At 33.7% G+C, this 26423-nt stretch overlaps 1 protein-coding gene across 1 annotated transcript in view; it reads right to left on the bottom strand.

Annotated features, from left to right (window-relative positions):
- LOC118182931 (uncharacterized) overlaps positions 1-26054 on the bottom strand; it is a 169148-nt gene extending 143094 nt beyond the window's left edge. The window contains exon 1 of the mRNA XM_085814143.1: positions 25908-26054. The gene's annotated coding sequence lies outside the window, so the exon portion shown is untranslated. The remainder of the gene's footprint in view (positions 1-25907) is intronic.
- Positions 26055-26423: the final 369 nt, after the last annotated feature.

The following is a 26423-nucleotide window of genomic DNA, read 5'->3' as shown; positions in this document are numbered from 1 at the left end:
TTAAAGAAAAATTGGCGTCACATGCAATCGCGTGCATTCTCCAACATCAGAATATGACCTTATATAATAATATTTTTAATGTTTGGCAACAGTATTTTTATTTCATACTGTGTTACAATTTGTTTTAATAAACTCTACGATTTGAAAGCGAGCAGTGGCAACACTTTCCAAAATAAAGCAGAATTTTGTCTCCAGGGTGCGAGACTGATGTCACTCGGAGAAATGAGGGCGAAAATGAGTATTTTCAGAGTTTTTAATTAATATCTCGCCTAATTAAAGTGGTACGAAGATGAGAATGGTTGAAATGGCTTCTCACAAATTTTTGGACAAATATATTTAATGTTTGGCAATGCTAATTTTACTTCATATTTTATGAAACTTAAACATTTTTTATTAACAAACTTTAGGATTTTAAAGCGAGCAATATCAATACTTTTCGAAATAAAGTCCACTTTTATTTCCAGAGTGCGAGACTCTTGCCACTCTGAAATATAAAGGCAAAAATGAGCGTTTTCAGAGTTTTAAATTAATATCTTGGCTGATTAAGTCGTACGAAGATGACAACGGTCAAAATGACCTCCCACGAATTTTTGAATTCCGGGGGTACCTTTTTCGAAGCTAAACTGCCTGCCGTTTCGAAGGAGATAATGCCACAAACTAACAGACAGACAGATGCGCACAGATTTCAGTAGCATAGATGAATAAAGCATTGTTGCTTTTCACTAATATATTATCTTATATTGACTACAAAATGTACATGCAACAAAAGATTCAGAAGTATCGAAAGAAACTCTTATTTAGCTGAAACAGGCCTTTTACGCTAATTCCCATCTGCTTCCTAATACTTACTCAATTTCATTACTAATTTAAATTCGTCAAAAATGGTGATTTAAAACAAACACTTAATTATTAGTTAAAAAGCGGTTTCTAATATTTATATATCTAGTAAGATCTTAACTCTGTACGGGAAAAAGGTATGCTTGACTGCGACTTTAACAGAATTCATAACTAATGATATTTCGTGATTTGGTTTAGTTTAGTTTATTTAATTATGGCAAAGCACACTAGGGCTATCCGCCTAAGGGGAGAGATGCCTTCGCGAATGACTTTATAAGGGAAACTGGCTCGTATACACGCTATACATAGGGAAAACCACGAAAAACACTATGCAGCCAGCCCGTTAGCGGGACTCGAACCTCGAACCAAACTACCAGTCTTCGGCGACTTTACCGCTCGGCCGCTGGTGGGCATTTCTTGATTTGCGCGGGATGAGGAATTTAGTGGGCCTATAAGTTTTAATGAACCTAACGGACATAATGAAGGATGCAGGTATTAAAATATAATAAGATATTTATAAATATGCCATTTTCGTTTCAGAAGATAATGGCACGGAATCGAAAGCAGTCAAGTTTCGTAAAATGTAAAAACACGTGTAAGTTATAACGTTTGACATTGTCCAAGTTAAAACTCCATACAGTAAAACTTCAATAACGAACTAAGATCACTTTTTCAAATCCCGCGTCAAATAGATCACTAAAATGTAAAAACGTTATTCAGAATACCATATACATATAAAAACTTCTTAGGTTCCGCATTTATAGTTAAATAAAATATAAAGTGAAAAATAATTTAAAACTGTTATAAATTTTTAGTTTAATAGTTGATCTTATGGTCACTTCATCATAGGACAACTAAAAATGAAGTAATAAATCTTCTGATAAGATTTATTAATGTTCTCAACTATCTTTAAAATACAGGCCAAAGTTCTGTAAATTACTTTAGAAATTCCGAAAAACCCTTTCTTTTAGAAAATATTAGTTCTGCTTTTATTCGGCGGTTTAAAAATATACCGAATAGAAGATTTATTATGATTAGTTTGGGAATTAATTAAAGATATGTGAGAAAAATTCCAAGAAAAGAAAGATTTCTGTGAAAATCATGCAAATAATTCTTTTGGAACACGGCACTGCCTTCGCAAATATGTACACGACTGAAAAGTCGTAATGTCACTGATTTCGCAGAAGGAATTAAAAAAAAAAAATCCAGTTGTGATTCAAGCAGTTCACAAACCAACAAATAAAGAAACCAAGTTAAATAATATCACGAAAAATGAAAATGCATTTTTCCAGCGAAAGCTAAGTCATTTTTTTCGGGCGAAAGTATAATTAAAGCTATTCAAATTCTTAATAGAATATTTCTATTAATATGATTCTGCATAAATCTTGCTTATTAAATTAAGAAATTTGGGGGCAAGAGCTGGAACATGTTTTAATATTCTGCGCAGCAAGGAGTTTCTTATTTTTCATTTAAAGTTTAAGAAAAATTATTTAATTAAACTTATAAGCATTTCTTTTCAATATCTGTAATTCGTATTTCCCATAGCGTGATAATTATTAGCATGCAAATTTATATAAATCCTTACTTTGTTTTGAAAAAAGACTTTCAGATTAAAGATGCTCACAAGAAATTCTTCTATAGCAGATTTGTTTTGAGATGTAAAAATTTATTATCCAATCATCTTTGGAATAACAACCATTGAAACACACACTTTCTTTTTCTTTCCTGATAAGTTCGTTCAAGGTTACAGGCAAAAAACGAACGAAAACGTCGCGAAGAAAAAAAAAGCAAAGACGTGTCGTAGAAAACATCGTTAGAGGAAAGAATGTAATGAGAAAACTTCGCAGTTCTAAAGCATTGCGGCATTAAACACAGTTGTAAAAAAACAGTGCGGTTATAAGGTATTTCTCCCGCCGTCTTAGCATGACTTCGTGGTGTAATGGTCAGCACGCTCGGTACGTATTCTATTCCGAGTTTCGAGTACCGGTGAGGGCATTGCTAATTTTTCCACACTCTTGCTTTCAAAAAAAAATCCTAATGACACTACAATGGCGCCCGAACTAAAAGGATGGTGGATAACGATTCTCCATCACCAGTGGCGATTGGATGCTCTAATCCCCAGTCAACCTTTAAAAGGATGAGTATATAAGGTATTTCTACCGCCTTCTTAGCATTCCTTCGTGGTGTAATGGTCGGCATTCTCAGTGAGGACACTGTACATTTTTCATGTCTCCTGCTTCGAAATAACCTAATATCTCTACAGTGGCGCCCTAACTAGAATAAGGTGGTGGATGATCACTCTCCACAACCAAGACTTGGCGATTGTGTCGCCTAATCCCCAGTCGCCCTTTAAAAGCTGGAGCACATAAGGTATTTCTCCCGCCTTCTTAGCATGCCTTCGTGGTGTAATGGTTAACACGCTCGGGGCATATTCGAGAGGTCCGAGATTCGAATCCGGCAAGTGTATTGCTCATTTTTCCTCTCTTCTGTTTCGAAATAACCTAATGTATCTACACGGTTCAAATTCTTCGGAGTTTTGTGAGATCGTTGTAGAAAATATCATGGTAAGAATTAAAGCACCTGCAAATCATTACATAATGATAGTATCGCAGACATATATTTGCATTATACATTATAAATGCATATTCACGCAATGATTTACGAGAACAAGAAGGAATAAGAAATAATTTTTATCTCTTTAATTCACATTTTAAATTGTTTAAAGAAAAACGACAAATACGTCCTTATAAAAGCAATTATTTAAATAATATCCCTTATTTGTTAACTACATAGACAAAAATTCTGTTATCTTCTGTACCTAGATTAATTTCTACTCACTTCCACTTTCCTTGTAAATTTTTTCAAACATACTTATTCGTGTACTCGAAAATATGACAATGTAATGTTATAAAATTTGAAATATTTTTTAACTATGTTATTTTCTGCGCTAATATGAGACGAAAGAGATTATCGCTTAGCATCAAAGCTGGAATATTGAACGTTTGATAAATATGTAAATTAAAAAATATATATATAGGGAGTCTATGACAGTCAAAATAGATACTTATTGAGTGTAGCAATGTTTTTTGTGAGTTTTTCAAATGAAGGCTTCAAGTGAGCTTGGCAAGAGTACCGTTTGGTCTCTGACCAGTAAACTATTGAAGGTGACGTGCAATTCACTTGATGACATAGTTTTAATCATGTAATAAGTGTTCTGCTTTACGGATATTTTGCTTAAGGATGTGTGTGCGCTATCATTCAGGCCGTTGCCCACTTAAAACATAAATCAACAAACTGGTTGATGAACGGAATAAAGAACATTTTCCATCTCTGAAATGGCAACAATCTCACACAGAATCGCCGATAAAGAAACGTAATTGTGGGAGAAAGTATACAGTTTGTTCACTGTTTGGATAATATTATAGGGCGTAATGTAAAGCATTCTAGTTAATGTGTAACGCATTGGAAGTGTTAAATATACAAGCATTTCAAAAAACGAAGTCCAATTTACTTTTCAAGATAAGTTTAGAGGCTGGGAGAAAACAATGCAGTACTGTAGAGTGAGTACATATACGTTTCTCGAAACAAATATAAACAAATCAAGGTAACATTATTAAAGTCATTATTAAACGTCAATATTAAACGTATGAGTCAATATTAAACGAGTCATTATTAAACGTGTGTAAATGTATATATGGGACCAAAGTGTATATGAGACCATCAGTTTCTATTACAGTTTGTTTAATTTTATTCTACAGCTTTGCCAACCCATTGACATTTTTATGATTTTTTGTAACCACATGCATCTATCGCCTTGAAGATATCTACTTAAAACGGTATGTCTGCATTTAGAGACAAATCGATCCATCACTTTTAGTAAGGACATAGCGCCCGGGGGAAAAAGTCTCTCTGTGGCAAATGACATTCTACCATACAGATTATGAGAAGCGCAAGCCGATCATGCTTGGACTCCTTTGAGATACAGATTATATTCAATAGGTAAGTCTAGTATTAATGTAAAATTTCTGTGTAAATGTCTTGTTAGGATGGCATCCGATGCGGGCCAACCGAAAGCCCAGCAGGTACAGTAGTGCGGCGGAGCAATACCTGTAAAAGTCACTGGCGACGTTCTGGTGCTCAGTCCACTTTTTCCTGTTTCTGTCCCTGCAGATACAGATTTATCGTACACAATACACCCCGCCAAATGAGAAAGCATTAGTTATTTATACAGATGGCACAAAGACGGAGAAAGGCACAGGTTGCGCCTACTGTGTACTCCAAGAAGGAGAAGTGGTTGAAACTTGGGAAAGACAACTGGCAGACAAAAATACCGTCTTTCATGCGGAGCTTCTTGCATTAAAAGCAGCCATCAATTTGGTAAAATATCAATTAGTAATAAAGCTCAATATATATAGGACTCTGCCTTAAGTTTGGAGTCCATTCGAGGGCACAAGATAAGAATTCCTTTGGTGCGAGATATTCAGAAAATTCTTCTAAGTATCCCACCAGATAACAGACCTATCCTGATCTGGATTCCAGATCATGTGGGTATTACTGGCACCGAAGCGGCGGACGTGCTTGCAAAATCTTGAGCCAATAATTCCAGTAGACTGGAAAACGCAGTAAGTGTTCAGCAGTTCTATTTTAAAAAAATCACGCTTAGTAGCCTTTTACAAGAATGGCAGAAAAGACGGGAAAAGGAAAGCACTGGGAGAAGAACCTACAAATTCTTTCCGAAAGTTACATGCTCAATTAATGTACATACAGCGGAACACAAACTCAATTCTACACTGGCCATGATCCCTTGCCACATTATCTTAAGAGATTCGCCAGACGAATAGTGCAAATATGGTGCGGTAGGCGATGCAGATCACTACCTCTTCAAGTGCCCACAAACCGATAAACTTCATTTAAAAATGTCAAACAGTGAATGCTGGCCGCAAATGGTCGGAGAATACCTGCGGCAACAAGCAGACGAAAACTAAGATAGAGGAGGTGATCAGGCTATGCTCAGCAATGTACTAAGAGATTCTCCCCCTACCTTGAGAATTGTAGCTTCGCAGCATAATTTTAATAGCAAATCAAAATACTATAACAACTGAAAATCAACACTAGAAAAATAGCTCACCCCGTAGAATAGTAACAGGACTGTAAAAGCAAAACTATTGTAATGCAAGCATATTACTACCAAGTTTGTATGTACTTGATAAAAATAATATTGTAAAGCAGTTTAAAATGAAACTGAAAATCCAGTCAATGTGTAAATGAATTACAAGTTTACTTTGATTATCTCATTAAAAGTATTGTAAATATGAATTCAGATAATGTTTAAATGTACACATAGCTGTCATGTTTTTATGTAACTATCACATGTAACATGTACAAGACAATGTTTGTAATTAACATATATCTCTGCTTATACAGAGGCCTTGTATGCCGATGTAATATTTATATTTATATTTTTACATGGAGGAAATATTCCCTTCTGCCAGGATGACTATTAACACTGTAACACTTTTACAACAAAGTCAGGTCAGTGGTTATCTCAAGCGGCGCTCAGATGGCTAGGCTCTTCACACGTGCGTAGCTCATTTTTCTTGTATCCGTAAAGCTTTGAGAGTTTGATGCAATGTAATTTGGCTTCCACGTTCTTTCTAAATAATGATCAGTCAACTTAAACCATCTCCGCATTAGCTTCTATTTACATCAAAAGTAAAACCGAAAATTTCGTAAATTTTATCCATAAAATTACCAGCTGTATCGGCTCATACTCCATCCTGTTGAAAGTATCCGTATTAAATTCCTTGTTAATTAGTTCACTGATTCTCAAATGTCTTCTAATTATTGAAACTTTCACAGCTTTCTCTGCTTTTGGCTACTTTTATTAGCTTTTCCTTGTATATACTCAACAGTAAATTTGACACTCATCCTACAGCATTAGGTTATTTGGGTTATTATAAAGGTAATTCTGAGAATATATATGAGTAGTTTAATTAGTTTTTCCTTTGTCAAAGACAGAAATTATACCATATTAGCTAACTGATTGAAAATATTGCAACTTCAGTTTTATTTAACAGAAAATAATTTAAACAATGTTTAGTAAATTTTATTACCTTGAAATGGAGGTCTATTAAAGAAGGATTTTACTTTCTTGTAAGAAGTGAAGGAAGTATTGTATTCGCGAAATATTTCAATTATCAGATTTCAACGAAAATGTCCATTTTGATCTTTCACGAACCTATCTGTATGATTTTTTGGTGTGACGTCTGTACGTACATCTTTACGTGTAAGTGCACTTCCGTAAGTGTGGAGAGAATTAGGACCTCTTTTGTTCTATAACGGATTGTAAAATGAATTTAAAATGAATTCAAAAGGGATTTTTCCGTGACGTGTGTATGACGTCTGTACGTATGTATGTATGAACGTAAAACGTTGAAATTTTGTATATCGGATTGCTATAACATCTAGTTGGGCATCTCCGATTTTTATTGCATTCGGCAATAGAAAAATTTATATATACATACACACACCCACCGTCGTCATTAGGTTAAACGTCATTATCCAGCCTTTATTTTCGTGATTGTTGGTCTTGGTCATATACTTCGAATGACAGTAGTGTCTTAAATGTTCATCTTTTTACAATGTCGAATTTTTAAAAAAACTTATTTTGAACAAATAACGAAATCTTACTTTTAATATGGTCTCCTGGTTCCTATATTTATATCTTGGAAAAATTTATATTAGTTTATGAAAAAATAAAAACCCAAGAAGCTTGCTTCCTTTCCGGCAAAAACTGACCGAGATATTTAATTTCAAAATTTGCAATTTTTCATGCCATTTTCAATTTGCTTTGGGTAATAGGCCGTACAAGGAAATCATGTCGTGTCCACATTATTTTTTTAATATTACAAATGCTGAATATTTGCACTTTTATTAATACTGCGGGCATCTATGCATCTCTAAGAGGTTTATATGGACACAGTGGGTGATGCTACAGTAAAATGAAACGAGACTGTCCTACTAAGGAAACGAGACTATACTACTAAGGAAACGAGACTATCCTAGTAAACCTCCTACTAAAGAGCCTGGCCAATTCTCGAACAAACGTTAATGATACCAACACAGGAGAAGGGTAGAAATAGCCCCTTATTATTATAACTATGCACAGAAAGGCACTCACTTCGTGCTTTACAGTAACACCGACAAGTTGCGGTAGAACTTAAGAATCGCTACACAATAAGTTCAAGACTAAAGAGCAGTGCTGGACTAGCCCTTTACGTTTAGGCTAATTAGGTTGCTCGACAACCTACCCGGCGTAATAATTATTTAAATGACCAAAAAAGGCGTACCAGCAACTTCACATAAGAGCAAGGACAGACTCGTAACGTGCTCTGGCTAGCAAAAACATGTTCTGGGTAAACTCCAAGATTCACCCGTTTAAATATTCACTTCACTTCACTTTAAATTTGCAACCTGGCGAGGAAATATTAAGGGAAGTTGAGGAGTACATAAAAGATAACAAAATTTTGAATAATTGGTAAATTGAACTAAAGGAGACCCTACTACAGTATTACCACAGAAGACCATTATCGAAACCATTTGCAAAAACATTAAAAAAGTTTCATCAAAAATAAGAAACTGGTAAAATATTTGAATTATAGTTTGCTGCAATGTGGATAGAGCGAGATGCTCGCCATTCCTATCTTCAGATTTAATGCCATGCAAGATTACCTTGTTTCCTTGTGAAAGTTTGTCAAGAATACTCTCTTTGGCCTACCTCACCTTGCCGATCTACCAAATGATCAAAATTATATCATGGATGCCTGTATCGCTTGTCTGTTGTGAAATACTGGAGCAAATGTGTTGCGAAAGTAACTGTCGCTTAGCATCAAAGCTGGACATATTTCACATTTCGAAATACGTAAAAAATAAATAAATAAATAAATAAATGAAAACGAAAGGTTTTAGATATTAAATTACGTCTAAAGGGGCGTTTTTTAACACTTTCTATGTTACCTTTATTTATTAAATATCACGTTTCCATAAAATTCACTTAAAACATAAAATTCAGTTCAACAGCAATATCGCAAAATAGTTTTAAAATGAGCCTATCTTTAGAATTTCCGATACACAGTCTCACGCGCTGGAGATAAAAATATTTTTCCTGTACAACATTGCCATGGCTCGCATTGAAATCCTTGAGTTTGTTAATCAAACATTTGCTAACGTTTTACAAAATACGAAATCGATAATAAAACAAATTCCAAATTTCAAATTTGGTCTTCCACATGCCCATATTCGCAGTAGGATTACGTCATTCAAAATTCGATGGCTCTAGGTACCGTTGTTTTATCACAATGCGAGAAATATACATACATTTATGCAGACTTTTTATTCTTTAATTTCTTTAAATATAATGTAGGTACATTATATTAACATTTGGTAACATATTTAACTCTTCTGGTCGACGAATTTCTCGAGAGTGAGGATTTTCGTCGGATGGATTGACCAGCCAGGTCTCCAGACCTCAACCCTACAGAGCATGTCTGGGACACTCTGGGGCGGGCAATTTAACTCGCAATTCTCCCTCCGATAACCATCCAGGAACAGAAAACAGCGTTGTTAAATGAGTGGGACCAATTGCCGCAGATACTCATAAACTGCCTTATTTCCAGTATGATATCACGCAACGTGGCCTGCATGGCTGTAAGAGGGAATCATACAACCTATTAGCCCATTTCTTTTGTGTCTTTTGCAACCACTGTTACAGACCTTCAGACTCCCATGAGTGTTACACACGAACATGTGTGTCTATTTTAACTGTTGAATGTTTATTTTGTTTGTATTATATCAAACTATGTTCACACCAAATGCTATTAATGTTATTAAATGTACAGTGGTTCTGGAGATCGTAGATCAAATATAAAAATCCTCTTAATTTATTTTACCACTATATTTATTATAATATAAATATTTTTCGCCTTTTATTAATGCAATTAGTATGATGCGCTGGTTATGTGACATCACTCAAGCGCCTGCCTTTGTTTTCTAGTACACGAATCTTATAAGACTCTGGGAATAAGATCTTCATTTCAAAGAAATTCCTATTAATCAATATTTTTCCGAATTATCTGCATAGAAGTTCTCGTTACTTAAGATCTTAAAATCATAATACTTTTTAAACTGGTACTTTGTTTTTAGTTACATACAAATGAAAACATTTCACTCGTTAGTTTGTTTAGTCCTGAACATGATCTCCAATATTTAACAGCAGTTATCTCAATTAATTTTTATCTTTGGTGAAGAACATTTTATTGTATGTGTTTGATAACGAGCAGCAAACTTCCTTAAATACTGTAATACATCCAAGGAAATATAAAGTATTTCTCCCGCCTTCCTAGCGTGCCTTCGCGGTGTACTGTTTCTGCATGCTGGGCCGGTACTCAAGAGGTCCGTGGTTCGATTCCCGTCGAAGTCGCTTGCTATTTTTCATCTCGTCTGCTTCCAAAAAAATACCTAATGTCTCTACAAAATTCAGGCAATATATTCAATTATATAAATCCCGGTGTTACGTACCACGGGCATTTTGATATTAAAATTTAAAAAGAAATAATCTTTCTCATAGAAGTTTTAAGAAATTTGGGCTTTTTGCGAAAACCCGATTTAGTCGGAGAGCTAATAGATTTAAGCAATTAGACTTAAATTAATTACGACTAATTTAGCCTGCACTTTATGTCTTCCTATATATATATTAGAAACATTATCATTAAATTAACTATCCTTGATTACCATTAAATTAATTACATAAGTTAACTACTATTAAATTAACTACCTAAATTATTACATAATTACTATTAAATTAATTACATACGTTAATTACTAGGAAATTAACTACCTAAATTAATTGCTAATAAATTAACTACATTAATTAATTAGCGTTAACTTAAATACTTTATTAATTACGCAAGTTAATTAGTATTAAATTAACTACCTAATTAATTACATAAGTTAATTACCATTGAATTAATTACATAAGTTAATTACCATTGAATTAATTACATACGTTAATTACCATTGAATTAATTACATAAATCAATTTCCATTAATTACCGTTAAATTTATTGCATAAACTAAGTACTTATTAGCTTAAATCTCTGTGTTTCTATTTTTCTGCAACAAAACTGTTCCTTTTCTGTTCTTTTCATATTTAGCTATGTACTTTATACATCTTTTTTAGATTTACTTTATATAACTTACACATTTAACTATGTACTTTTCATACAAATGTTTTATTGATACATTTTTTATTGTTACTTTATATAAGTAGAAACATAAACATATATGGTCTGAGCAAATTCTTTCAATTTTTTATGTCATTCAAATCTCACTACAATATGCTACTTTACGCTTAGAAATAATTAATCCTCTACACCCCCTGGTACACTGCCAGAGCTCTAAATTGGCAACAGATAGCTGGCAGCACTATATATAGCTACATTAAGCCCAGACCATTATAGAAAATATTATGGTTTTTAATGTCAGATATGGCAAATGTGATTTCGAGAAGAAATACAATAATTCCTTTTATTCTCGTTCAGTTAAAAGGCAAATGGAGAGGAGCTTTTGTGAACCAAATGAAGATGGTTGCGAATTAACTTCCAGCATATATTAGTTCGGTCTAGAACCGCTTTAGAGACTATCAGTTTTTCGATGTTGGAAACGGGAAAATACAACTTTGCCGTCCTCGACCCCCATGACCTCGGTTCGTCTATATGTCAACTGGTCGGGTTGACTACTACAACCCCAAATCATGACCAGAATGACTAATGATAATTCCTCACAGACTGTTTAATTTATTTAATTAAATACTGCCAGTTTTAAAGGCCTGCATTCTTAGTTCAATATTGAATAAAACAAATTTTCGGCCGTACGTAAAATACATGTATAAATGTTAATACTTTACTTATAAGCAAAATACGCACATAATTAGTATATGCACATATTGATGCATATAATTATACATATACTGATATTTTTGTTAACATTTAATACGGTTTGTGTGGTTTGTATACGGTAAAAAAAGCTGATGCGTTTTAATAATACACTTAAATACAAAATTACAGCTAGTTTTTTAAGGAATTTTTCTTCTTTTGTACAGGCCCACCAGCGGCCGAGCGGTAAAGACGCTGAACACCGCTAGTTTCGTCCGAGGTTCGAATCTCGCGAACGGGCTGGCTGCATGGGCATTTTTATGGTTTTCCCCATGTGTTACGTGTATACGAGCCAGTTTCCCTTACAAAGTCTTTCATGAAGGCATCCCTCGCTTTAGGCAGATAGCCCTCGTGTGCTTTGCTATAATTAAATAACCCAATCCTATCTAATCCTCTTTTATACATGTTTCTTAGGATAATTTGATACTTTTAGTATGAAAATCTAAGGTCCCTCAAAACTATTTTCAATTTGAATTAACAGTAACTGCTGTTTCACTCTACGCAGTTTAAGATTTTACAAAAGCGCTATACATTCGTAAAGCTTGGAAAATTGCCATCGCAGCTACTGTAAACATTTCGCTAAACTATTGTTGTTCTTGTTACCAATCTCACTTGTCTGACAAGAGTCAGCATAAGTCCACTATATCCATCATAGCAAGGAGTCGTCTGCGCCGACATTCAACTTTAGCTCAGTTCCTCCCCCCCCCAATTTTGAGAGCGAGCACCCTAGGAGACGGGTCCGACCCTCTTTCCCTATCACCAACCTCCCATAATGATAGAGGGGTGGTGCACACGTCCTCCGTTAACTAACTAACTAACTATCTCCAACCTCTCGAAAGGACGTTTCGCTCGCCGCATATTAAGAGTGCCCCGATGCCGATCAACACTATACATTTAAAAACATCCATGCCTTCTCCGAGATTCGAAACCGGAGCCTTCGGTACGGCGATGATTTTTACTAACACATATCCCTGTTGGGTAGTTCGTTAAACTGAGTACTACAATTTACAGCTGAATATTGCATTATGCAATTTCATATATCACTGAAATTATAGCTTGCACTTATTTTACATACAGCACAGCATCTGCAGGAATTTAATGCTGCGTTATATTGATACCTGTTGCACAACTGTTGGAAATGTCTGATTACTGCGTATGTATATCTTGTTGAAATATTGCGAGAATTATTATCAAGCAAGCAGTTTATATCTTTTATTGGAGTCCGCAAAGTAGTATTTCTGCTTATGTTTACTATATAATATTGTTGCGTGCGCAATAAATTGAATGCGCAAGTTCGGTGAAAAGTAAATAAAATTTATTAATGTTACAGCAAATAAAATAATTGCTTAAATGTCCTTAGAGATACTCGTACAATGTCCCAATATATCACAGTAGTTATCTTTTAAACTACTAAAACGTTCAGCAGAACGTAATTCAAAATAGAGAGAGCTAATCCGGCTCCACCGCGAATTCGCTACAATCATTAACAGCAATAAGTAAACAACTGAACTGAGATGTTTTTCTCCAGTTTTTTATAAGCTTTTTAAATGTACGAGAAAATTCTCTCATTTTCCCGATTTTTCTAAATATTCAATGAGTACAATTACGAGATATATATTATTAAAATGTTAGATGCGCGTGCTCCTGTATTTAGTTTTTCCGGCGAAGCTTTCTCTTCAATTAAGTCTCGTGCTGCATTGCATAGGAATATAAAACAATTTTAATTACAAATTCTACTAAAAATACCTAAATAAATTCATAAACCTTAACTATATGAACAGCCGATAAAAGCATCAGATGGTAAAGTTGGATCTTGCCGATTCAGTGATATGGTACTACATGAACTGTAAAGCAGTTCTATTGCTTTTGAAGTATTCTATTTAGTGTCCTAATTCTCGTCCACTGTTTTCCCTAGCACTTACTTTAGGTTCTGTAATTAATTTTGGTTTATTGCACTGTAGATTAATTAGGTTTTCTAATGCTGGAGAGGTGAAAAATGCACAGGAAATAAAACCATAGTCCTCTCGAATACCCGTTCGAATATACCCCACAGACATGTGGAATGCAGAAGAAACAAATCCTAGTGGTGATAAATTATTGTCCACTACCTTTTTAGTTCAAGTGCCACTTGTAGAGTCATTAGGTGTTTTAAAGCAGGAGACATGATAAATGTTTAGTGCCCTTGCAGGAACTTGAACTCTGGACCTCTCGAATATGCTTCGAGTATGCTTCCAGTGACACCACAAAACCATGCGAAAGGAGAAAAATCATAAGTTATATAACATAATCCTTTTAAAGGGAAACTGAGGACTGAGGGACCCAATCGCCAAATCCTGAGGGTGAGGCATTATCGTTCACCATTTTTTAGTTCGGACGCCACTTGTAGAGTCAGTACAATGTTTAGAAGCAGGAGACATGAAAAATATGCAGTGAACTAGCCAGGATTTGAATCCTAGACCTCTCGAATAAGCGTCGAGTATGCATCCAATTCCACCACAAAGGCATGCCAAAGAAGAGAGAAAACATTTTATGGTACCAAATAATATTTTTATACTCTTTACCTGTTGTTTTATTTGTAAGTACAGTACAAAATGTGCTCTTGGATATGCTAGTTGATCTTTATCGAGTTAGCAGCATTGCGGATTTTAAATTAAAATTATTAAAGATTTCTGGGGGGTTGGAAGGGGGAGGATATTTATTTCCATGCATTTCATTTAGACATATTTGACCATGCAATAATTAGACAGTGATGTTTAATTACTTAATATCTGTTTCAGAAACATCGACTTCGCTAGAGGTACCTTAACAGAATTTTAAATAACAACCAGCAGCAGGCTGTTGCAATATTCATTTTCTAACTGCAACAGAAGAGTAAATTAACGATGTTCGAGTTAGTAATTATGTTACCAAGCGTAGTTCTAAATTCGCCGATGTATGCAAAGTAGATTTGTCGCAGATACAGTTATTAGAGAGCTACTTTCCCGTAAAACTATAAAATAAATGTTTTAGGTCGATGTAATTGCAGTAGCCTGCGACGCTCTCTAAAGCAATTAATCTCACATTTATTGTTACGATCTGCGCTATCTCTGACTGGTGATAAGCAGTTAAAGCTTTATAATGAAGATAAGTTACGGAACTGAGATGGAAGGCAAAATGTTTCAATAGATAAGGAACACATAATGTGGGCAAAAGTAATTTTTAAGAAAAGTCGAAAAAAGTTAAGTAACTGATGGAGTCCTTAATTATCAGTGTTTGCTTGAAAGTTCATTTTTAACAATTTTCGTTCACTGACAAATTTTGTTTTTTACTTCCTTGTACGAAGTAAAAAAGTACCGTAACCGCGAAAAGGTTCGACTATCATATTTCAAAAACAACATCCATTTTGACCGCCCACAGACGCATTTGAACGATTTTTGTGGGTGACATCTGTACGTACGTATGTTATTTCAATCTGCCATAATCCAACTTTTGTTAATAGGTTAATTTCTTTGCAATAATTGTATACTATGTCTTTGTAATTGTATATTCAATACGTAAGTCTAATATTAATGTAAAATTACTATGTAAATGTCTTGGTAGGCTAGCATCCGATGCGGGCCAACTAAAAGCCCAGCGGGATACTGTAGTGCGGCGGAGCAACACCTGTAAAAGTCACTGACGAAGTTCTGGTGCTCCGTCCACTTTTCCCTTTCCCTGTCCCTGTACGTACGAATAGAATAAAGCACTCATTTTTCCTAACCGGATGGTGAAATGGATTTAAAATGTATATAGGAGGGCTGGTTTCCATGACGTCTGTACGTGCGTACGTATGTATGCATCTCGCATAGCTCAGAAACGATTAGGCGTAGAACATTGATATTTTTTATATGGGGCTGCTAAAACATTTAATAGTGCACCTCCATTTAAAGTGAGGACTGAATTAATTGAATGAGAAATCGATATCTAATGATATTCGAAGAAATACGTTTAAATGAAATGTAGAAAAAGCTTGTATAGTTTAATAGGCCGCACAAAGAAGTCGTGTGGTGTGCACATGAGATTTTTTATTGCTGTAATGATTTTTACTTCCTTACACCAAGTATCGTAATCACGAAAAATTCCGAGTTTCATATTTCAAAGAAAATATTCATTTTGACCGCTATCAGATGCAATTTAACGATGCTTTTGCGCGATATTTGTATGTAAGGACAAATAACGCGCTTTACCCCCAAACGAATTATAAAACTCGTTTAAAATGGATTTAAAAGAGATTTTTCCCATGGAGTCTGTATATACGTACGTATGTATTTATCACGCATAACGTAGAAATGAATAGCCTCAGAACTTTGAACTATTGTATACGGGATTGCCGTAACATGGCGTTGTGCACCGCACCTCCCTTTTCGGTTACAATTGGTTGCACCAAAGTATATAAATATATATACCTACAAATACATATATATATATATATATACATTTACTCTGTTACTCTGCTCAGTAAACTCAGGTTTTTTATTCCTATTTTGATAAACTGTGTTTTTTTGCTTTAAAAATGATCGAACTATATTGTTCTTATCTTCCGGTTAAGGATTTTATGCCTTTAGTTAATATGCATGCAATAGTTTTAGTTGTTTTTATGTCCATAGTTAATCCGCATGAAAAAGTTATCAACAATTTAAAAGTGCGGCTAAGCCTAACTGTTTTGCCACAGCAACCATATTTTTTTACATTTGAAACTTAGCAGATAAGTGAATTAAGTCTTTTTGCACCTTCAGTGTCTTTTTGCCGAGTGGAACCAAAACGAAACGATTTTTGAGCCCCGAAAAATCTGCCTTCTTGCATGTTGACCGAATTGCTTGTTTTTGCATATAAACGGTAATTTTAATTGTAAAAATTGTTTTTTTAATTGTTTTAACTCTATTTGGTGTTTTAAGTTTTTCTATATCTTTCAATTTTTAATGAAAATAATTTGAGTTTTTATGTATTTTTGCCTTGTCTCGAAGTAAGAACTGAATTAATTAAATGAGAAATATATGTCTAATGAAATTCGAGGAAATAGATTTAAATGAAATGAAGGAAAATATGCGTATAATTTAATATTCCGTACAAGGAAATCACGTGGTATGCAAATCATATTTTTTTTACTTTGATAGATCATACTAGTGAATACTTCTTTTACCGAATCTCGCAGGCTGAATTAAAATCGATATGAATTCAGTAACATACTAATATATTATTATTCTTATTACTATAATTCTACAGGGTCTTTCAAAATTCTTCATAACAAAATATCTCATAAATACTGGGTATAAAACTAGGATCGGATTTAAGAAATTAATCAAATAAAATAGGTTCTCCGTCTGTGGAAACTGCCCACGTAATAGGTTTTAGTAAAAAATGTACGAAATCTAAACCTTTAAATGGATATCTTGAAAGCAAATTCAGATTATTTATCTTCTTTGTTACTCTGTTAAATAAGTCTCCCACAAAACAAAGCTTCCATTTCTGAAAGAAATATCGAAGTAGGATGAATTAAAGTAATTTCATACAAATAAACCAATGTCAAATTGTTCAAATATCAGTTTTGTTTCGCAGCATGAAGCAGGAAACCTCAGAGATAATCTGGCCAAAATTAGAAGTTATGAAATTTCTTTGGGATCTGGACGTGCTTTCCACTTACATTAAAAAAGCAAGCGGTGAGGAAGGACAAAAACTCTCGATAAATTCAGATGCGGTATAAAAATGATTTCGGTTAAATACAGAGTTTCGAAATTCAGCATTTCTGCAATGTGTAATTTGGAAGCAATACTTTTAAATAAATGTCTTTCTAAAATAAAATATATATTTTTAAATACGCGTATTAAGCTTCTAGAGCCATTAGGATGTTTAAAAGCAGGAGAAGTGAAAAGCAATGCTCATTTGCCCTCGCCCGGAGTCGAACCACGGACCTCTCGAATACGCGTCGATTGTGCTGGCCATTACACCACGAAGGCATGTTAAGAAGGCGAGAGAAATACTTTATATACTAGCCCTTTTTTAAAAGACGACTGGGGATTACGGGACCCAGTTGCCAAATCTCGGTGGGAAAGAATCATCTTTCACCACCTTTTAGTTCGGGCGCCACGGTAGAGTCATTAGGATTTTTGAAAGCAAGAGAAGGGGAAATGAGTAGTGCCCTTGCCGGACTCCAACTATGTACCTCTCGAATAGGCATCGTCATTACATCACGAAGGCATGTTAAGAAGCTGAGGGAAATACCTTATAAGCTTAATACTTGTAGCTAATTGATGCCAAAAAAATTAGATTATTTTATAAGGTATTTTTCCCGCCTTCCTAGCCTGCCTTCGTGGTGTAGTGGTTCTGCACGCTGGGCTGGTGTTCCAGAGGTCCGTGGTTGGATTCCCGGCCGAAAGGGTTGCTAATTTTTCATCTCTCCGGCTTTTCCAATAAATCCTAATGTCTCTACAATTTTACACAGGGGATTTTGATCTAATAAATTTGACATTTTACTGTTTTTGCTAGTTACATTTAACTTTGAAGAATATTTTTTTTCTACATGGTTATATCCTAAGGAGCCCGTTTACAGTTTGCTTCCTTAATTATTAGTTAAAAGTAACACATGACCGAAATGGTTGTTGTCGGAAGGCCTATTACACTTGATGTGATTTTTAAAATGCAAATATGCTTTTTTAGTAACAGGAGTATTGAATATTGTCACGTATTTCATTAAAAATCATCTAATATTACATAAAGTGTTAGGGTATTCCTTTTTGTGAATGTTTCTTTGAAAATTTATTTTCTAAATTTTTGGCTTTTAACTACATCTGTAAAGAAATTATAGCACCTTTTACCAATCACAACAACAATATATAATTCCTCTTTGGATCAGCAAAAATCTAGCAATGAGTTCTTTTAACTAACCTCGAAAAATAAATTTCTTTATAATTTATATTTGATTCTTTATGTTTAGTTAAATTGGTTACGTTTTCGGTTATATATATACTTTATATTTTTTTCTTTTGATACTTAGAATGCAAGAAACCTGAGCATCTCCTTGAATTGCATCAAATTCAAAACATAATTGGCTTTCTTCTGAGACAATCCTTTTTGCTCAGAAATGAGCTCCACTGTGCATACATTCAATATGAGATATAAAGATATTCATATCAATCAATGACAGTAATATTTATTTTATTCTTGAAAGCAGAGAATTTTAAGAACTTTCATGGAATGCATTATCATGCTGACAATATATTTTGAAGAATTTATGAACAATGTTTAAAATAAATCTTAATATTTGAATTTATAAGAATAGACATTCTCTACAAAAATTTATATTTCCGTTCTATTTATTCTTAAAGAATTACTTAAACTTTTTAAAGAAATTCTTATCTCATTTTATTCATTTTCTTCAAGCCATTCTGAACCGTTAACAGGATTTCGTGTAAAGTGCTCGCGGAAAATTTTACGGCTGCGTATTTGATACGTGAAACATTGAAAAACTGCAAAGTTTCATCCAAAGAATCCGACATATCTGCCTTAAAATAATTATTGCTAATGAGATAATAGCCTTTTTAACCCTTAAATGCACGTAATTACCATTTAGCAACACACTCATATTTAGTCATGTAAATCAAATCAAAAGGCAAATTTTAGCTTACTGCACAGTGTGACCAATTGGATGCATACTGTTGAGGTTTAGACTTTTGAACGTACCAATGTAATGCCACCACTAACGGTGTAACGGTCATGATTGTGAGCTAATGTGTAGAATGTGGACATCATTTGTGTTTACGAATTTTTGATTTTGTGTTTGTTGTTAATTTGATGTATTCAAAGTTTTAAAATTGTTTGAACAAGTTTATAAGGTACGTATTATTACACAAAATTGTTATTACACATTTGCCTATCATATTTCTTTTGTAAATATTAAATGTTTTTTCAAAAATTGGAATAAAAATTTAGTTCCGATTTTTTTAGTATATTTCCTATTTTATGTGATATCAGTTCTTATGTATTTTTGACATTCAAAACAAGTAATATAAAAAAAAATTAAAGTCAATTCCTACTTAGGTCTACAAAGAAAAATTTTATTTTAGTTGCAAATATAGGGCTTGAAGACCATGAACATTCAGCGGCTTTTAGCCATTTAAAAGAATAATAATATGTGAAAAAAATGTATTTACATCCAGTGTCATTCACTATAAGTTTACAAAAATGTATTTGAACTTGAATGGATGGGAAAAAGTATTTTATTAACGATTGAAAATCTGAACAAGATATAGGGAGAGTGGAGCTAATAGTAGGAATTTAATAATAAAAATAAAAATTCGTGCATTTAAAACTTAAGTTCCGCTTACTTTTGCTTCAATCGTTTTTGTGCTATTCAGTTAAAAAAAAAGGCTTTTGATTGGTATTCCTAAAACCACTTTATTTATTTTTGGGTTTGTAAGAATCATCTGTAAGATATCAACACATTTTTACTTGCTCACTAGAGTAAAGTATAATCTTCGAATGGACATCGAACCGATAACAGTTTCTTAAGCAAATGAACCCATGCCCTTACCCAAAGCTAATATTCAACATTCAGCCAAACCTTTAGTAAACTTGAAATGGCCTTTCAATGGATTCTCAAGAATATTTCCCTTCACATTCCGTCTTTTATTTGCTATGAAATGGATCCCCAAGTGCAATGTCAACGTAAGAACCCACTAATTAACCAGAAAGCACTCCATCAAATGGCGGGGAAGAACTGCATGATTCTGGTTCGATTGTCATTCGAAATTAGTCTGTAAAAGGTGACCGTCTCAACAAATTAAGATTTCCTTGCCTGTATACAGGCAAAAGCCGCTGATGGAAGCTCATGGCCATTCTATTCCCAATATTTATATAAATAATGCATCATCGGTATACTGACGAAACTGCCGCATTTATTGCACGTTCCACCCATTCAGCTTACTTATTCTTAAGCAAACTGAGTAATAAAATTTTAAATAACTGAAAGTGACAGCAAAGATGAATTATGAAAACTAATTTAAGCAAACGATTGATGGTAATTGATGATTCCGTTATAAAAAAAAATCTGATGTGTACACTACATGACTTCCTTGTACAGAATATGAAATTATAAGCATTTTTGCTTCATTTCATTTAAACGCATTTTCTTGAATTTTATTACAGACATATTTTTCATTCAATCAATTCAATTCTCACTTCGGAACAAGGCAAAAATATATAAAACTTCAAAATATCTTCATTAAAAACTGAAAGGTATAGAAAAACATAAAACACTAAATACAGTTAAAACAAAAACAACAACAACAAAAAAAAAAAAAAAAAAAAAAAAAAATTACAGTTGCAATTACAGGTTCTACGCAAAAGCAATCAATTCAGCCAGCAGGCAAGAAGCCAGACTTTTTTGCACAAAACTGAGTTTCCTTTTGGTCCGCCTAGGCAAAAAGATACTGAAGGTTTAGAAACTGATTTAATTCACAAATCTGCTAACTTTGAAATGCGAACAAATGTGGCTGCTATGGTAAAACAAAATTAGGCTTAGGCGCACTTACAAAATTTTATATTATTGATAATTCTATAACTACTGCATGCAGATTATTTAAAGGCATAAAAACCTTAACCGAAAGATAAGAACAATATAATTTAATCATTTTTAAAGCGAAAAGTGCACAATTTACAAACATAGAATAAGAATAAAGAAACTGAGATTACCGAGCCGAGTAACATAGTGGATATATATATATATATACATGTTTATATGCTTTTGGTGCGGCCGATTGTAACTAAAAAGGTAGGTGCATATCTACATTTATAGCAGCCCCACATACAAATTTTCAACTTTCTGAAGCTATTCGTTTTGAGTTAGAGTTACATGCACACATACGTACAGACCCCACGAAAAAAAATCTCTTCTGAATACTTTTTAAATTAGTTTTATAATTCGTTTGAGGGAAAATAGTCCTTTATTTTATCCTTACGTACAGATGACTCGCAAAAATGTATATTGCATTCGATAGCGGTCAAAATGGATATTTTTGTTGAAATATCAGATCAGAAATTGTTCGTGATTTCAAAACTCCCTTTATTTCGTACAAGGAAGTAAAAATAAATATAGGATCTAAGCATTAATATAATTATATGGTTTTGTTTTCAAAATGCCCTTCTGAAACTCACATCCGTCAGATATTTTAACTTAATATGAAAGTTATGTTTAGTGTGTTCTTTAACTTTTAAGTTACAAAATACTAAGTTTTGCCTAGAAGTAAGATGTTTAGACCATTTTATTAGCTTTTAAAGAAAACACATTATTCGTACAAATTCAAATTTCAGTTAAATTAGTGTTTACGAAATAATAATTCAAAGATTTTCCCAAACTGAAGGGTACTTTTATAAGCAAAAAATACTGATTTTGCAAAATTTATACTTTTAAACGACGAAAGATTAAAACGCGCCTAACGTTTTAAAATTAGAAATTTTTATATAATTCTTCCTGAGAAGGGAATCCAATCTATGCAATTTAGTAATCATATTAAAGCTACACATGCGACTTATTCATAAATTACTGACGCTTCAAAAGGCGAAGTACAAAAAGTTCTTTTACCCCATCAAGTGGCTTAAAAGAGAGCTAACCAAAAGCTACTAGATGCAAAAATAATTCTGTAATTTTAACTGAATTTCAAAAATGCTTTAATCAAATAAATTCTGAATGATACAAAATCCAATTATCAACCTGAGATAATTTAAATTTAATGTTTTCACTCGATATGTTTTGTCAAAGCTTCATAGAAGGAAGTTTCATCAAATTCTTTCAATAACTGATTTAAAATTCTAAACTTTTATTAGAAAATGCAATGGAAATGCTTGGCATGGAAATTACTCTGAATGTGCGTGTGGTGGTTGAACTTGGATTATGTACAAGTTCTCTGATTACACTTTGTGGTATAGAAAGATAAGAATGAAGGAAGTAGTTTGTCTGTTAAAGAAATTCAGCAAGTCAGATATGTTTTTTGTCTAGAGACTACGAAAGAATTTCCGTCTAAAATTTGAAATAGAAGATAGGGTACCTTTGAAACACTTTTGAAACACTGTGGAAAGGAATTTGATAGGTAAAATCATTGGAACTGACAAGAACAATAAGACATTCGTTTTTTTCTCCCCTCCCAAAAAGAAACTTTTATTGGCGAAATTACATTTTTTAAAAATTTTCATCATCGCATTTTACGTTACACGCAGTGATCAGATCTTATTATCAGATTATTATTGTCGTCAATACGTAAATATAATGTTTATTGCATATCATGAATTAGTGTTATTTCACATATATTATCAGGGATTTAGCGTCTTGTGAATTTAACAAACTATATGGAATCCCAAGCGAATCGTTAAATCCATATTAGCCTGTATACGAGAATATTCTGCAGGCATGTCCGCCTTTTATCATGTGAATACTTTTAATACGACTAAACATACAACGGACATCTCCCTGAGACATGGAATGTCTTTGCGGAGAGTTAATTCAAAATTCATAAAGATTTGCCTTGTATTTATATTACACGTGGTAAAACCTTTTTCTCCTGAGGTTCGAATCCAGATGGAACACCCAGTGTTTAACTGTTTTAAACGTTCGGCCTGTAATGGCCACAATGTGTCTTGAGGCATGCTTATAAAAAGTAATATTTTCTGATACGCGAGGATATTTTAAATTAGAGTCAATATGATGTCAGAAGTCTTTTAAAAAATTAATTTAAATTACGTGTATACTACTTAGTCCTGCACTGCATATGTCAATTTTTGAGCGCTAATGTATACTTCAAAAGACTTTTATAACGATCTTTTATATCTATAGCAATATAATAAGCACATCGTTATGACTAATAGCACCACTTGACTTCTGCAGTTATAATAGCTTTGGGAAAGACATACTAAATAAATGGACACTTCCATTTCGTTAATTTAACAAAATAGCACTTAAATAGGGCTTTCTAAAGCGCACTTAAATAGCACAAAATAGCGACTAACACTATAGAGATAGGAGATAAAAATAGCGGTTAGAGATTTAAAAAAATCTGAAAGATTCCAGATTTTATATTAAGCCCAAAAGGCATTTTTGTTAACGTTTCGTGTGTTGCTTTTATTCATTAAATATCATGTTCTTCGCACTTAAACCATAAAATTCAATTCAATAGCAATATCGCAAAGTAATTTTAAAATTAACATATCTTTAGAATGTCCGATACGCAGTCTCGCGCGCTGGGGATAAAACTGTTTTATTTTCATATAGTGTTGCCATTGCTCGCTTTCAAATCGTTGAGTTTCTTAATCAAAAACTAATAAATGCTGTACAAAATATGAAATAGATAATAAAACTAATCCAAATTGTGAATTTGGGCTTCCAGATGCACATACTCGGGTGGAGACGTACGTTATTCAAAATTGGATGGCTCTAGGTATCGTTGTTTTATCACAATGCGAGAAACATACATACGTTTATGCATATTCTTTATTATTTAACTTCTATAAACATACTACAGGGCTTTATTATTTGGTGGCAACAATTTAAAAAGTGATTCGCCGTTTATAGTGAACCAACGCAAAATGCCAAAATGAAATTAAAAGCCTTTCTGGGCAAATGGCCCCTTTGGGCTAAAAACGGAAGCAAATTTCGTCCGTTATATTGCAAAATGATTTTACCTGACCTCATGTTATTTGAATATGGGAAATTACATGAGAATTGTCTACTGAAGGAAGACAAGTGGAAGGCTTTGTAAGGAAAAACATGTGTAATTGATATTACACAAGGTGAAAGCTATGATGACGGCCGATTCATCTGGTTTCGAACCTGTGATGAAGTACTATTATTCAGAGATCTTAACTCTTTCCAGCACGCTACATTTTAAAGTCGGAGTTTTGATTAAAAAAAAAAAAAAAAAAAAAGGTAGGCAGTCTAATTAGGCCTAGAGAATAACACAAGTAAAATTTTGTGAAGCTTATCGCTTATTTCTGTGGGTGTGCCCGAAAAGGGCACACTGATTGAATGGAGCTTCGAAAAGAGTGTTGAAACGAGCATTGTTGTCAATGAACTTACCGATGAGTACCGAACCAAACCGAAGATTACCGAAGATTAACCGAACTTACCGAAGATTTCAAGGTAAATATTTAGAACTAATATAGGATAAGGAGATTAGCATACAGCCAAAAAAATAACATAGGAATTTCTTTTCAAACAATTCCTTTTATACACTAAAAAACTGGAAACTTTCTTTGAAAAATGAGGGTCTTAAAAAACTAAACCTGGCTAAAATATATGGACTGGTTTGTGTTGAGCTGCCATCTACTATAAATGAAGAAGGTTCAGAGTAACCTATAGTAACCTAAAAATCTTTTTTCATTCAATTTTTATGTTCGTACAGAAGGAAATTTTTATGTGTGTCCAGACCGCATACAATGTGCCGCAAAGGGTTAACCAGTCGCTCACTGGTGTTCTGGCCCTAACCCCATTAGGAGAAAGCCTTAATCGAAAATGTAATAAAATATGATTTGGATTTCTTTTTCTGGTAGTAGAAAACCTCTCTGCAGTGCAATAGTCTGTAATATAATTGCTTCGTTAATATAAATACATGGAGCGGTCAATATTACTCAAAACGCATAAGTATTCTGCTTGATTCTTTTTATCTTTGGTTTCACAATATAGTGGGAAGTAAACATGTGTTTCAAAATGTTAGAAAACTTACAGCCCCAACAAAAACCTCAATTATGTAGTTATAAAATATTTATGAATAGAAGATATGCATTTTGAAACGAAAATATCGGTACACCATACTATTAAGTGCAATTAATCCATTCTTCAGTGGATGCTGAATGCTAAATGTGGTCCTAATAGAATAATTTAAACACTTGATTGCGCCGTTCAAATTAATATTTTCACTTGAGAAATATATTTAACTCTTTCAAAACAATGACAGTATATACAGACACACTGGGAGAAATATAATTGACTGGAAAAACCCCAACGAAAACTTCCAAATCATTAAAATATCCAATAGCGTGCTTTGCGTTTAAGGAAAAACTCCTGGTTCAAAGACGTACCTGCTCTATGCAACAGGAGCGGAACTCTTGGCTGGAATCCTCTTCCCCATCCATGGCAATGCCACTCGTGGATCTCTATCCAAAACTTCGGTGAATGAAAACTCCTATTTTCAGGAAAGTAGTCCGATTGTGACTGGCTAAAGCGTAAGACGGAGAAGCACTGGCTGTGGTAGCAGCGCCACAGATGCGGACGGCTTTTTCGAGGTTCAAAAATCGATAGCGCAACCCAGACCTTGATCTCGTTAGGTGTGTTCGTTTGAACGCGGGCTTCTCGTTTGTATCTGTGTGCTTAGGAAAGATTGCGGGGCTAAAGGATGGAGATTCTACTCCTTTGGATACATGTGATCGATTGTTGCCTACCTTTTCTTCCTCGAGTACAGCAAAATACAGTGCAGAATAAATTCCTTGAAATACAATGCGTTACATATTTCCAAATATACTTGATATTCAAAATGCATATCACCTCCCATGATCGAGTGTTGAGTTTAGTTTCTATTTGAAGTTTTTTTAATAAAT

This window comes from Stegodyphus dumicola, chromosome 3, assembly GCF_044657685.1.
Source record: "Stegodyphus dumicola isolate Sdum_Otavi_A_Nest chromosome 3, ASM4465768v1".
NCBI classification, from domain to species: Eukaryota; Metazoa; Arthropoda; class Arachnida; order Araneae; family Eresidae; genus Stegodyphus; species Stegodyphus dumicola.
The sequence above is the reverse complement of the archived record's forward strand: the minus strand, read 5'-3'. Positions and strand labels throughout refer to the sequence as shown.